The following is a 14,661-nucleotide window of genomic DNA, read 5'->3' as shown; positions in this document are numbered from 1 at the left end:
TTTAGTTTTTTGAATGTTGAGTTATAAGCCAGCTTTTTCACTCTTCTCTTTCACCTTCATCAATAGGCTCATTAGTTCCTCTTCACTCTCTGCCTTAAAGGTGGTCATCTGCATATCTGAGGTTATTGGTATTTCTCTTGGCAATCTTGATTCCAGCTTCAGCTTCATCCAGTCCTGCATTTTACAAGATATACTCTGCATCAGTTCAGCTCAGTTCAGTTCCTCAGTAATGTCCAACTCTTTGCGACCCCATGGATTGCAGAACGCCAGAGTTCCCTGTCCATCACCAACTCCCAGAGCCTGCTCAAACTCTTGTCCATTGAGTTGGTGATGCCATCCAACCATCTCATCCTCTGTTGTCCTCTTATCCTCCTGCCTTCAATCTTTCCCAGCATCAGGGTCTTTTCCAGTGAGTCCGTTCTTTGCATGAGGTGGCCAAAATATTGGAGTTTTGGCTTCAGCGTCGGTCCTTCCAATGAATATTCAGGATTGATTTCCTTTAGGATTGACTGGTTGGATCTCCTTGCAGTCCAAGGGACTCTCAAGAGTCTTCTCCAACACCACAGTTCAAAGGCATCAATTCTTCAGTGCTCAGCTTTCTTTATGGTCCAACTCTCATATCCATACATAACTACTGGAAAAACCATTGCTTTGACTAGATGGACTTTTGTCGGCAAAGTGATGTCTCTGCTTTTTAATACGTTGTCTTGGTTTGTCATAGCTTTTCTTCCAAGGAGCAGGCGTCTTTTCATTTCATGGTTGTAATCACAATCTGCAGTGATTTTGGAGCCCAAGAAAATAAAGTCTGTCACTGTTTCCATTGTTTCCGCTATCTATTTGCCATGAAGTGATGAAACTGAATGCCATGATCTTAGTTTTCTGAATGTTGGGTTTTAAGCCAGTTTTTTCCCTCTCCTCTTTCATCATCATCAAGAGACTCTTCAGTTCTTCTTCACTTTCTGCCATAAGGATGATGTCATCTGCATATCTGAGGTTATTGATATTTCTCCCGGCAATCTTGATTCCAGCTTGTGCTTCCTCCAGCCCAGCGTTTCTCATGATGTACCCTGCATATAAGTTAAATAAGCAGGATAACAATATGCAGCCTTGACACATTCCTTTCCCAGTTTGGAACCAGTTCCATGTCTGGTTCTAAGTGTTGCTTCTTGACCTGCATACAGATTTCTCAGAAGGCAGACCAGGTGGTCTGGTATTCCCATCTCTTTAAAGGATTTTCCACAGTTTGTTGTGGTCCATACAGTCAAAGGCTTTAACGTAGTCAATGAAGCAGAAGTAAATGTTTTCCTGGAATTCCATTGCTCATATGTAGAAAAGTGCTAAATCCCTTCATGGTGACATCACCTCCTTGTGACTAGCAGAAAACCTTTTGTAAAGTAAGAGCTTGATTGCACCAAACTACTCCTTTCCCAAAATCACATATATTGACCTTACCACCTACCTCTTTGGAGCAGTTTCTCTTAGTTATTAATGCGAAGCAGTGCCCTGTGGGACTCCTGGACACAGAGGCCTTTTTGTCCCGCCTTTCCTATAGGTAAGACTCGAGCCTTCATGACCTCTCAGTTCCAAGAGGCAGAGCAGTTCTTTTTTTTTTTTTTTTTAGCAGTTCTTAATCAAAGGAGGATCAGCAATGAACCACCTGAGCCCAGACTGAAGGGCCAGAGAGATTCATCAAGATCAGGAGACAGACCACCTGAGACCCTGTACACCCCTCATCTTGTCAGCAACATTGCCCTTTCTAAACTCTGCTGTGCTGTGCTTAGTCGCTCAGTCGTGTCCAACTCTGTGTGACCCCCATGGACTGTAGCCCACCCGGCTCCTCTGTCCATAGAATTCTCCAGGCAAGAATACTGGAGTGGGTAGCCATTCTCTCCTCCATGGGATCTTCCCAACCCAGGGACTGAACCCAGGTCTCCTACATTGCAAGCGTATTCTTGACCATCTGAGCCACCAGGGAAGCCCCTGAAATCTTGCAGAAGAATGAATAGCCTGTTACTGTCTTAATTCTTATCACATACTCCTGCCTGACTATATAACCTCTCCCTGCTCACCAGGGAGGAGGGCACAGTTCTTGAGGCACTAGCCTACTCTGTTCCCCCTTTGCCTGGCAAAGTTATAAAGCTAGTCTCTCCTTCTCCTCCATAACTCTGTCTCCATATTTCTGTTTGGCCCTGGTGCACAGAGAGCCAAGATTTTGGCAACACTATCTCCAGCAGTCTCCTGGGCTGCAGTCCTCATTTTGCCCCAAATAAAACTTAACTTGCAGCTCTCACATTGTGCATCTTCTTTAAATCAACAACTGGAAGAGGTGGGGCAGACACAGCTTACTGCAGTCAAGGGCCCTTTGCTGCCTGACATGGGCAGGAAGGAACCTTGCCCCTCTACAAAGAGCCAGAGCAAAGTTGAAGACAGTCTTGTTAAAACATTCGACAGTCACACTGATGTGACCTCAGAGACCTGTGCGGGTCTGTGACCTGGTCTCTGTGCGTGGGAGGGCCAGGCTCCTTCCTGGCGCCACAGAGCAGCAGCGGCAGGACCCAGGCTCGCTCAGGGCTGCCCTGAAAGGGACCGGCAGGGACACGAACTCTGGGCTCTGACCTGTGGCCCTCAGGTCCTTTCAGTGTGTGACCCTGTGACCTTGTGATGCCAGCAGTGTGCTGAGCTGTGGCACGAAAGCTCATGGCAGCTGAGGTCATGGAGGCAGGAACTGGCGGGTCTGGGATGTCAGCTCACAGCCCTGATGCGCTGTTCTCCTGGCTTGGGGCCTTCTGCAGGAACCACGCTGGGCCCAGGTTTCCCCACCCGGCAGTGGGCACAATGAGGTCATGGTGTCTTTAGTCCCTGTACATGAAGAGGCACAGGTACAAGGCCACCAACCACGTCCTCTTAACTAAGAAAAGTTTTTCCACACTGACCCTAGGGGTTGAGGGCCAGTTACATTCCAACCAGATGGGACTGTCTTGGGGAGACCATGTGGAAGATTTTAAAGGCCAGGCCACTGAGTCCTAGTATGCTGGGGTGCTGGAGTTGCCTTTGAGGCAAGAGGTAGATGGGCCCCTGGCTGAACAATTTCTGAACAATTAGAAGCACCCTAATAGCAGAAACTCCATAAAATCAGGTATTAGGGGAATTTAATGGAAGTAGTCTTGTTCAGGCTTCAGAAGCAAGGAAGCAGAGGCCTCCAACCTTGCTGCAGGCCTGCCTGGACACTACCCTGACTATCTGCCTGCTCCTGAGGGCACCAGTTGTTACCTGAAAGCCAGGGACGCTGTAGATAAGATTGGGAGTGAGTCCTGGAATTCTCTTGAGCCCCTGAATCTGGCCAATCCCCCATGGTCTGGCAATCTTATCACTTACAAGATAAAAGATAAATAGCGTTGTAAAAAGATTAACATGAAACCAGAGCTACATTTCTGCTTGCAAACTGTTGATCAGTTTGTGGCCTGGGATTATAATTGGAAGCCCCTAAATTACAACTTTCAAGTCTCACCCATGGGGTGGAAGAACTTTCCCAATTGGGACTCCAGATTGCTACTACATGGGACTTCCCACACTGTTTGCATCTGGATGTTGGTTGGCCCAGTTTGGTGATATATGTGCTGTTACTCTCCTCTACAGTTTCTCTATTTTTTAAATGTTTGTATCAGTTCAGTTGCTCAGTCATGTCTGACTCTGTGTGACCCTGTGGACTGCAGCACGCCAGGCTTCCCTGTCCATCACCAACTCCTGGAGCTTGCTCAAACTCATGTCCATCAAGTTGATGATGCCATCCAACCATCTTATCCTCTGTCATCCCCTTCTCCTCCTGTCTTCAATCTTTCCCAGCATCAGGGTCTTTTCCAATGATGGTATTGTCAGCCACAAATTGGCACTTGCCAAGAGCTCTTGCCAGCAACTGAACAGCAACAAGGACATTTCCCGTCTACCTCTGTGGAGATTGAAGCCTATGTTGCTGCAGCTGCCAACCTTCAACACCTCTTGAGGGAGATCAGGGTGGAGAGTGAGGCACTCTGTGCTCCAGAGAATCTGGTGTAACAGGCCTTTGGATGGTTAGATTATTTTCAGGAACTGATTTCATGATCCCAATCCTTGTATCTTTTCATGTCTAGAGAATCCTAAATCCCTTCATAGTAACATCAGCTCCTCATGACTAGCAGAGAACCTTTTGTAAAGTAAGCACTTGATTGCAATGAATCCCTCCTTCACCAAAATCTTAAATATTTACATCCCCTATTACCTCTATGGAGCACTCTCTCAGAACTATCTCCTGGGCTGCAGTCCTCATTTTATCCCCAGTAAAACTCAACCTGCAATGCTCACATTGTGCACCTTTTTAGTCAACAGTTATGGTGGCCAATGAAGTGACCTAAGTCGACTTCCCTCCTCCACCTGAACTTCATGAGGAATTGGAGCTTTGGTACCAGCAGCAGCTGGGACCCTTGTGCCCATCCGCCTCCTTGGGGAGTGCAGATGGGAACTCTCCTGGTTCTCAGATATCCTGTATTGGTTGAGATCATGAGTTTTATTTGGTGGTGGAGCAGGTTACCTGCTCCCCCTGCCAGCTGAAAGATACTGAGGGAGGGGAGTTGAAATATGCTGGGGCACATCCACTAATACCCAAAATCACTGTGGACAATGACTGCCACCACGAGATTAAAAGACCCTCAATCCTTGGAAGGAAAGCTATGATAAACCTAGATGTGTATTAAGAATCAGAGACATTCTCTTTGCCACCAAAGGTCTGTATAGTCAAAGATATGGTTTTTCCAGTATTCATGTATGGATGTGAGAACTGGACCATTAAGAAGGCTGAACACCCAAAACCTGATGCTTTTGAATTGGGCTGCTGGAGAAGACTCTTGAGAGTCCCTTGGACTGCAAGGAGATGAAACCAGTCAATCCTAAAGAAAATCAACCCTGAATATTCATTGGAAAGACTGATGCTGAAGCTGAAACTCCAATGCTTTGGCCACCTGATGCAGAGCCAACTCATTGGAAAAGACCCTGATGCTGGGAAAGATTGAAGTCAGGAAGAGAAGGGGAGGACAGAGGATGAGATGGTTGGATGGAATTGCCGACTCAATGGACATGAATTTGAGCAAACTCTGGGAGATAGTGAAGGACAGGGAATACTGGTGTGCTGTGGTTCATGGGATTGCAAAGAGTCAGACATGACTTGGCAACTGAACAAGAACAGTACCCGCTCATAGTCCAGACACTGTGTGGGGCTTGGTTGAAAGATACCATGGGAATACCCACCCAGTGGAAAGGTACTGGGTCGGGGGGCTCAACTGAAAAAAATTCAGGAATACTGGGGGCTTGGCTGAAAGTTACCAACGTCACTCTGCTGCAGAGGACTGAGTGGTTAGGTAAGAGGCTGATCTGTCACTTTTCCTCAATTCTGCTGCCTTTATAGAATTTGTAGGGATAAAAGTGAGGAGAATGAAGAAAAGGGATAAGTCTCCTCCCAGCTGGTTACAGTTTTCTCAGGTGACTGAGAAATTTACAGAAGTGGTGGAGGCCTAGTCCTCATACCATGCAGTGGTCCCTTAGGGAAACCCATTCATTGATTAAAACACTTGCTCGTCCAGGGGTCACAATAACAATTAGCCATTTAGCAACCTGAGCAGCCACAGTCATCTTGGATTGCCAGATGCAGAATCTGAGACAAGTAAGATGGGCTGAAACAACTTTGGGATGGCTCCTGGAGGAGTGGAGGAGCAGCGCACAGGCCCATCACACAATTTTCCTAGTGATTTTTGTCCCTGACAAATTCAACTTAAAATGGGAAACAGTATCTCAAAAACAGAAATGAAGGGCATCAGAAAGTCAACTTCTGATTAACATTCCAACTAGATTTATGTACAATATATATACACTTATATACTTGCAAGTACCTAGTTAACTGAACTTCCCTAGTGACTCAGATGGTAAAGAATCCGCCTGCAGTGCAGGAGACCCAGGTTTGATCCCTGGGTCAGGAAGACCCCCTGGAGAAGAGAATGGCAACCCACTCCAGTATTCTTGCCTGGAGAATTCCATGGACAGAGGAGCCTGGAGGGCTACAGTCTATGGGGTCACAAAGAGTTGGACATGACTGGGTGACTAACAGATGTAGTTAATTGGAGAAATCATACTAAAGGACCTCTCAACAAAAATGTCCAAATTGGAGTTCTTTTGATACTCCAAAATTGATATTTTTGCATACACTTAGAAAATGCTGGCCATAAGATCAAACAGACTGAATGGAATGCTTTCTTTAGTATCTAGAAGGTTCTAAAAGAGGAAACAACAGAGTAACTTCTTTGCAGGAAATCAAATGAAATTGCTTGAAATTATATCGGAACTAAAAAATGCCACCTAGCCCTGACTCTGCCAGGTCACAGGTCTAATGGGACTGGGAAGTCACATTTAACATTTATGCCATTTGGCTATTGACTTCTTGGGCATCTCTTTGCCTTTTGTTTTGTTTGAAGTGTGACTTCTGGTTGGTAAGCTTCTGGTTTGGTTTGAGCACACAGACACCTAGTACAAACTGCTCAGGTTAAAACTGGAAGCCTACCTCTCACCTGGGAGCCTTCTGGGAACGACTTTAAATGACTGATCACCCCATACATTATGATCCAATGACAAGGAAGAATGGCCTAATAATATTAGATCTTTATTGCCATAAGATGGGAAAATAGACTGAAGTTCCCTTACGTCTAAGACTTTTCTCCTGTATTCAACAGCCTGGAGCTGATCTAAGACCCCCCCATCTCTCAGAGGGACAATCCCTTCCGGGACAGACATTTTATCAACCAGTTAGGGCCAATTTGAGCACCATCTGGCCTAAAATTTGGGCTCTGAAACTATGACCACAGGAAAATAAATATGCTTTTTGACAGTGTGGTCACAATATTCTTTAGCCTCCAGAGAAAGTTTGAAGGGAAAATTATCTCTTTAGAATCCTTGCCCTGAGGAAATAACTCCTATTATGCCTTGAGACCAGAGCTCTCTGGATCACTTATCTAGACCATCTCTAATTCCTGAAATTGAAGGGAAAAAAAAGGGAATGAAGCCTTAAAAATTTTTTTATTCCAACTGCTATTTACAAGTAGTGAGTTTTATATTGTGATATCTGATTCATAGCTAAGTTTGGAAAACAAAGCTATGAGATCTCTCATGTCTGTTTGGATGTACATGTGTCTCGGCTCGTGTCTTTGTCTTTGTCTTTGGATAATATTGGTGATTGCTGAGGTTAGTTTGTAAATGAGCTATAATCGAATCGGCAGAAAGAAAAGTAAGCACTTAAAAATCAAACAATTCTAAATACAAGAGAAATCAACCTAAATGAATTTCAGGTCTGTGTGGACTGGGAAATATTCAGTATTAAGTTAATACCCGGTGTCAATGTTTATTTGTTGATCTAACTAATACAGACATGTCTAAGAGTCATTAACATTAAGCACAATATTTTAATTGTGCCTAGGTTTAATATGTTAAATATTGTTATATCTGTTACAAGTTTATCAGCAAGGAAAGTAACTCAAGTAAAGAAACCCTTCAGGGAAGAATGTAAATGAGATAGGAGCTTTTGCTGCTGCTGCTGCTAAGTTGCTTCAGTCGTGTCCGACTCTGTGCGACCTCATAGACGGCAGCTCACCAGGCTCCCCCGTGCCTGGGATTCTCCAGGCAAGAACGCTGGAGTGGGTTGCCATTTCCTTCTCCAATGCAGGAAAGTGAAAAAATAAAGTGAAGTCGCTCAGTCGTGTCCAACTCCTAGCGACCCTATGGACTGCAGCCCACCAGGCCCTTCTGTCCATGGGATTTTCCAGGCAAGAGTACCGGAGTGGGGTGCCATTGCCTTCTCCGATAGGAGCTTTTAGATAAACTCTATTAAGAATAATTATATTTTATAAATATCTGTCTAAAATGGTCTCTGCAGGTTTTGGTAACCTGAATTTCTAGGGTTGTGCTAAACTGAGTGATAAAAGCTTATTGAATAGCTAGGTCATTTCGAAATAAAATAAGATTCTGAAACACTGATTCTTGAAAACGAATTTCCTCTTACAGAGAAACTTTGAGCTATTGATGAAAAATGCTTGTGCCATCCTGAGATGCTTTCTATAAGAAAGCAAAGGTTTTTTAGAAATTATCACTAGCATTTATACAGCCAGCAAAAACAAGACTGGGAGCTGACTGTGGCTCAGATCATGAACTCCTTATTGCAAAATTCAGACTTAAATTGAAGAAAGTAGAGAGAACCACTAGACCATTCAGGTATGACCTAAATTAAATCCCTTACAATTATACAGTGGAAGTGACAAATAGATTTAAGGGACTAGATCTGACAGAGTGCCTAAAGAACTATGGACAGAGGTTTGTAACATTGTACAGGAGGTGGTGATCAAAACCAACCCCAAGAAAAAGAAATGCAAAAGGCAAAATGGTTGTCTGAGGAGGCCTTACAAATAGCTGAGAAAAGAAGAGAAGCAAAAGGCAAAAAGAGAAAAGGAAAGATATACCCATCTGAATGCAGAGCTTCAAAGAATAGCAAGGAGAGATAAGAAAGCCTTCCTCAGTGATCAATGCAAGCAAATAGAGGAAAACAGTAGAATGGGAAAGACTAGAGATCTCTTCAGGAAAATAGAGATCCTAAGGGAACATTTCATACAAAGATGGGCACAGTAAAGGACAGAAACGGTATGGACCTAACAGAAGCAGAAGATATTAAGAAGAGGTGGCAAGAATACACAAAATAACTGTACCAAAAAGATCTTAATGAACCAGATAATGATGATGCTGTGATCACTCACCTAGAGCCAGACATCCTGGAGTGTGGAGTCAAGTGGGCCTTAGGAAGCATCACTACAAACAAAGCTAGTGGAGGTGACAGAATTCCAGCTGCGCTATTCCAAATCCTAAAAGATGAGGCTGTGAAAGTGCTGCACTCAATATGCCAGCAAATTCGGAAAACTCAGCCACAGGACTGGAAAAGTTCCATTTTCATTCCAATACCAAAGAAAGACAATGCCAAAGAATGTTCAAACTACCGCACAGTTGCACTCTTTTCACATACTAGCAAGGTCATGCTCAAAATTCTCCAAAACAGTCTTCAGCAGTAAGTGACCTGAGAACTTCAAGACGTACAAGCTGGATTTAGAAAAGGCAGAGGAACCAGAGATCTAATTGCCAACATGCGTTGGATCATAGAAAAAGCAAGGGAATTAAAAAAAAAAAAAAGTCTACTCCTGTTTCATTGACTATGCTAAAGTATTTGACTATGAGGATCACAACAAATTAAAGAGATGGGAATACAAGACCACCTTACCTATCTCCTAAGAAGCCCGTATTAAGGACAAGAAGCAACAGTTAGAACTGGACATGGAAAAAAGGACTGGTTCCAAATTGGGAAAGGAGTACGCCAAGGCTGTATATTGTCACCCTGCTTATTTCATTTATATGCAGAGTACCTCATGCAAAATGCCAGGTTGTATGAAGCACAAGATGTATAATCAAGATTGCAGGGAGAAATATCAACCACCTCAGATATACAGATGATACCACCCTAATGTGAGAAAGTGAAGAGGAACTAAAGAGCCTCTTGATGAGAGTGAAAGAAGAGAGTGAAAAAGCTGGCTTAAAACTCAACATTCAAAAAACTAAGATCATGGCATCTGCTCCCATCATTTCATGGCAAGTAGATGGGGGGAAAGTGGAAGCAGTGGAAGATTTTATTTTCTTGAACTCCAAAATCACTGCAGACAGTGACTGCAGACATGAAATTAAAAGCCTTTGCTCCTTGGAAGTAAAGCAATGAGAAACCTAGACAATGTATTAAAAAGCAGAGACATCACTTTACCGACAAAGGTCTGTATAATCAAACTATGGTTTTTCCAGTAGTCATGTGTGGATGTGAGAATCGAACCATCAAGAAGCCTGAGCACAGAAGAATTGATGCTTTTGAACTGTGGTGCTGGAGAAGACTCTTGAGAGTCCATTGGACAGCAAGGAGGTTAAAGCAGTCAATCCTAAAGGAAATCGAGCCTGAATATTCATTGAAAGGACTGATGCTGAAGCTTAAGCTCCAATAATTTGGTCACCTTATGCAAAGAGCCAACTCATTTTAAAAGACCCTGATGCTGGGAAAGATTGAAGGCAGGAGGAGAAGGTGGCAACACAGGATGAGGTGGTTGTATGGCATTACTGAATCAATAGACATGAGTTTGAACTAACTCCTGGAGACAGTGAAGGACAGGGAAGCCTGGTGTGCTGCAGTCCATGGGGTTGCAAAGAGTTGGACAAGACAGAGCGACTGAACAACAACAACATTTATGCTCACCAATCTATAGAATGCTAATATTAAGGTCAGTTTTGGGTTGCTTAAGGAAAGTAGGTTGTGTGTTTTTGATAAAGAAGCTATGAGGAATGGATTGCATTTTATGAAGGGAAAAGGAAGTATGTCTGACTTACAAGTGGCTGTTTCAGGATGTCAGAACAATCAATGTATACTGAAAATGATACGAAGGTTTGTGGATAGTGGACCCTGAGCAAAGAGTTTTGGGCAGGGTCAGGACAGACTAAGTTTAAAATAAATTTAATTAAGTTTACTTTTAAATGAACTTAAAACTAAGTTGCTGTAAAAACTTGAATTTGACTTTTCTCTCCATTAAGAGGATATGCTTTCTTCAGATGTTGAACTACCTTTGATAACAGATTTAAGTTTCTTTACCTCTTAAATAATCTGTTCTTTATTTGCCTTTGAAATCCTTTTTGGTTACTTTGGCTAAGTAAATAGCTATTGTCACCATGACCTATGATCCTATCTGACCGAATGTTCTAAACTCTTTTGATATTTATGGACAAAACTTCCCAAATCAAAAACTAACGAAACACTTCTGACTTCTCGCTAACTTTGGGATGCTTCAGAGGGCCCCTGAAACATCCCAAAGAGAGATATTAAACTAATTAGGTTCATTTGGTATGTCGAATTATATGGAAAGTATTGTCAAATGAGCAGTAAATCTACTCAGGTTATAGTGTGGTAAATATTACTAATACAAACATCCCAGAAATTATGTTCCTGCTAAGTCGCTTCAGTCATATCTGACTCTGTGCAACCCCATGGACTGTAACCCGCTGGGCTCCTCTGTCCTTGGGATTCTCCAGGCAAGAATACTGGAGTGGGTTAGCATGACCTCCTCCAGGGGATCTTCCTGACCCAGCATCAAACCCACATTTCTTACACCTACCTGCATTGACAAGTGGGTTCTTTACCACTAGCACCATCTGGGAAGTCCTAGTTTCTAAAATTCTGATACGTCCTCGTAAAATGTTATCAGTCATAATTCTAGTTACTATTTAAAAGTGCTGTCACAGTGGTAACCAATTTTTGCAAAAATGCTTTCTCTTCAAGAAGATTTATAGAAAGGACTTTTGGATAAATATTTTAATGGGATGCCTGACAGCTTCACAAAGATTAGCAAAATGACAGGTTTGGTGTGGGAGACTCATGGCTGAAATATTTACTTATAATTCCACTAATGCTATTAGCTATATTATTTGTAACTTTCCTGTTTTACAAGATTATTTTTTTCTTGTATTACCAAGTGTATGACTGAGCCACAAATGAAAATAATGAGGGCTAGACTTGAAGAAGCTGATCAAATGTATAACTCGGTATGTGATCAGTTCAGTTGTTCAGTCGTGTCTGACTCTTTGCAACCGCATGAACCGCAGCACACCAGGCCTCCCTGTCCATCACCAACTCCCGGAGTCCACCCAAACTCATGTCCATTGTGTCAGTGATGCCATCCAACCATCTCATCCTTTGTCGTCCCCTTCTCCTCCTACCCTCAATCTTTCCCAGCATCAGGGTCTTTTCCAATGAGTCAGCTCTCCGCATCAGGTGGCCAAAGTATTGGCGTTTCAGCTTTAACATCAGTTCCTCCAATGAACACCCAGGACTGATCTCCTTTAGGATGGACCTGTTGGATCTCCTTGAAGTCCAAGGGACTCTCAAGAGTCTTCTCCAACACCACAGTTCAAAAGCATCAATTCTTTGGTGCTCAGCTTTCTTTATAGTCCAACTCTCACATCCATACATGACCACTGGAAAAACCATAGCCTTGACTAGATGGACCTTTTTTGGCAAAGTAATGTCTCTGCTTTAATATGCTGTCTAGGTTGGTCATAACTTTCCTTCCAAGGAGTAAGCGTCTTTTAATTTCATGGCTGCAATCACCATCCGCAGTGATTTTGGAGCCCAGAAAAATAAAGTCACCCACTGTTTCCCCATCTATTTGGCATGAAATGATGGGACCAGATGCCATGATCTTCGTTTTCTGAATGTTGAGCTTTAAGCCAACTTTTTCACTCTGTTCTTTCACTTTCATCAAGAGGCTCTTTAGTTCCTCTTCACTTTCTGCCATAAGGGTGGTGTCATCTGCATATCTGAGGTTATTGATATTTCTCCCAGCAATCTTGATTCCAGCTTGTGTTTCTTCCAGTCCAGTGTTTCTCATGATGTACTCTGCATATAAGTTAAATAAGCAGGGTGACAATATACAGCCTTGACGTACTCCTTTTCCGATTTGGAACCAGTCTGTTGTTCCATGTCCAGTTCTAACTGTTGCTTCCTGACCTGCATACAGATTTCTCAAGAGGCAGGTCAGGTGGTCTGGTATTCCCATCTCTTGAAGACTTTTCCACAGTTTATTGTGATCCACATAGTCAAAGGCTTTGGCATAGTCAATAAAGCAGACATAGATGTTTTTCTGGAACTCTCTTGGTTTTTCGATGATCCAGCAGATGTTGGTAATTTGATCTCTGGTTCCTCTGTCTTTTCTAAAACCAGCTTGAACATCTGGAAGTTCATGGTTCACATATGTGATCAGTGATTATAATAGGGTAACTCTCAATATGGGAAGATGCAGAGAAGGTATACTTTCCTGGACCATAACTAGAAGACAGGTGTTCAGAGATCTTTGACTATTAAGACCTAGTCCAGTAAAAGCACATTGAGTGGCCTGTCAGCAAAATCTTCTCCAGAACTAGGAATGAGGCTTCCTAGCAACATGGGGGTGAAATGATCATGAAATCCCTCCCAAATTATGGTCCAATTTATGACCATGAGATGGAGAAGGCAATGGCAACCCACTCCAGTACTCTGGCCTGGAGAATTCCATGGATGGAGGAGCCTGGTGGGCTGCAGTCCATGGGGTTGAGAAGAGTTGGGCACGACTGGCCAACTTCACTTTCACTTTTCACTTTCATGCATTGGAGAAGGCAATGGCAACCCACTCCAGTGTTCTTGCCTGGAGAATCCCAGGGACAGAGGAGCCTGGTGGGCTGCCGTCTTGGGGTCACACAGAGTTGGACACGACTGATGCGACTTAGCAGCAGCAGCAGCAGCATGACCATGAGACAGCCCTGTCAATTACAAATTGGCACTTGCCAAGAACATTTGCCATAACTGAGCAACAACGATAACAATGAGGGCATTTGCCATCTGCTTCTGCAGGGATTGAACCCTGTGCTGCTGCAGCTGCTGACCTTCAACACCCTCTGAAGGGTATTACAGTGGAGAGTGAGGCACTCTGGCTCCAGGGAAATTGGTGGAACAGGTCTTTAGATAGTGAGGTATTTTCAGAAACTGATTTCATGATTCCAGTCCTTGACTCTCTTCATATTTAGAAAAGCATTGAATCCCTTCATGGTGATATTGGCTTCTCGTGCCTAGTAGAAAACCTTTTGTAAAGTAAGCACTTGACTGCACTGAACTCCTCCTTCACCAAAATCTTATGTACTGACTTTCCCCAACTATGTCTTTGGAGCAGTCTCTCAAAGCTATCTGAGGTGCTGTCTTCCAGGCTACAGTCCTCATTTTACCCCAAATAAAACTTAATTCATAACTCTCACATTGTGCATCTTTTCATTCAACAGTATATTGAAAGTAAGTTAGATAATTCTCTATTAAATATTTAATTTGTTTATTTGTGTATAACAAGTTTCTTTGGTTAACAAATCCTTTGAACCTGAAATGGAAGTTGAAGCTTTTGGCAAAACAGCAGGATGATGGAGGACAAGATAAATGATCACATATTCCTCATTCTCGAAGTTAAGAATTCTCCCACTAGACGTGTACAGAAAGGCTCGTTGGAGGTCAAAAAGGGAGGGGGTGCCACCCCATAGCATGTGATGTCAACCTACCCACAGGCCTCTTTGCTGGAATCCATCTTGGTTAAGAGGTGTGCACACATGGGAGCACCCTGAGGTAAACTCAATATGGACTCAGCAGCAGGCAAAGCAAGATGATTGGCTAAAGGAAATTCAGGAAGAAACACTCTTAAAAGTGATTCAAGCTACCTCAAGGCCACAGATCTCCTTCTGAGCATGCCTGTGTGTCCATACACACATACTCTTTTTCCTTCTAATAAAGACTTATTTCACTATTCTCTGTTTCTATGTGGAAATTCCTTTTACACAGCTGCTGGGTGAGGGCCTTGTCACTGGTTGCTGTCCCTGGTGGTCTAGTGGCTAGGACTCAGCGCTCCTTCCTTCCTGGCTCCATTTCAGTCTTTGGCAGGGAACAGATATATCCTGCTTCAAATGCTCGCAGGCCATCTGTCTGCATCCCACCTATTTCCCCAATGTCAGCTA

Source organism: Bubalus kerabau, chromosome 2 (genome assembly GCF_029407905.1).
Source record: "Bubalus kerabau isolate K-KA32 ecotype Philippines breed swamp buffalo chromosome 2, PCC_UOA_SB_1v2, whole genome shotgun sequence".
Taxonomy (NCBI): Eukaryota; Metazoa; Chordata; class Mammalia; order Artiodactyla; family Bovidae; genus Bubalus; species Bubalus kerabau.
This window is presented reverse-complemented; position numbering follows the sequence as displayed.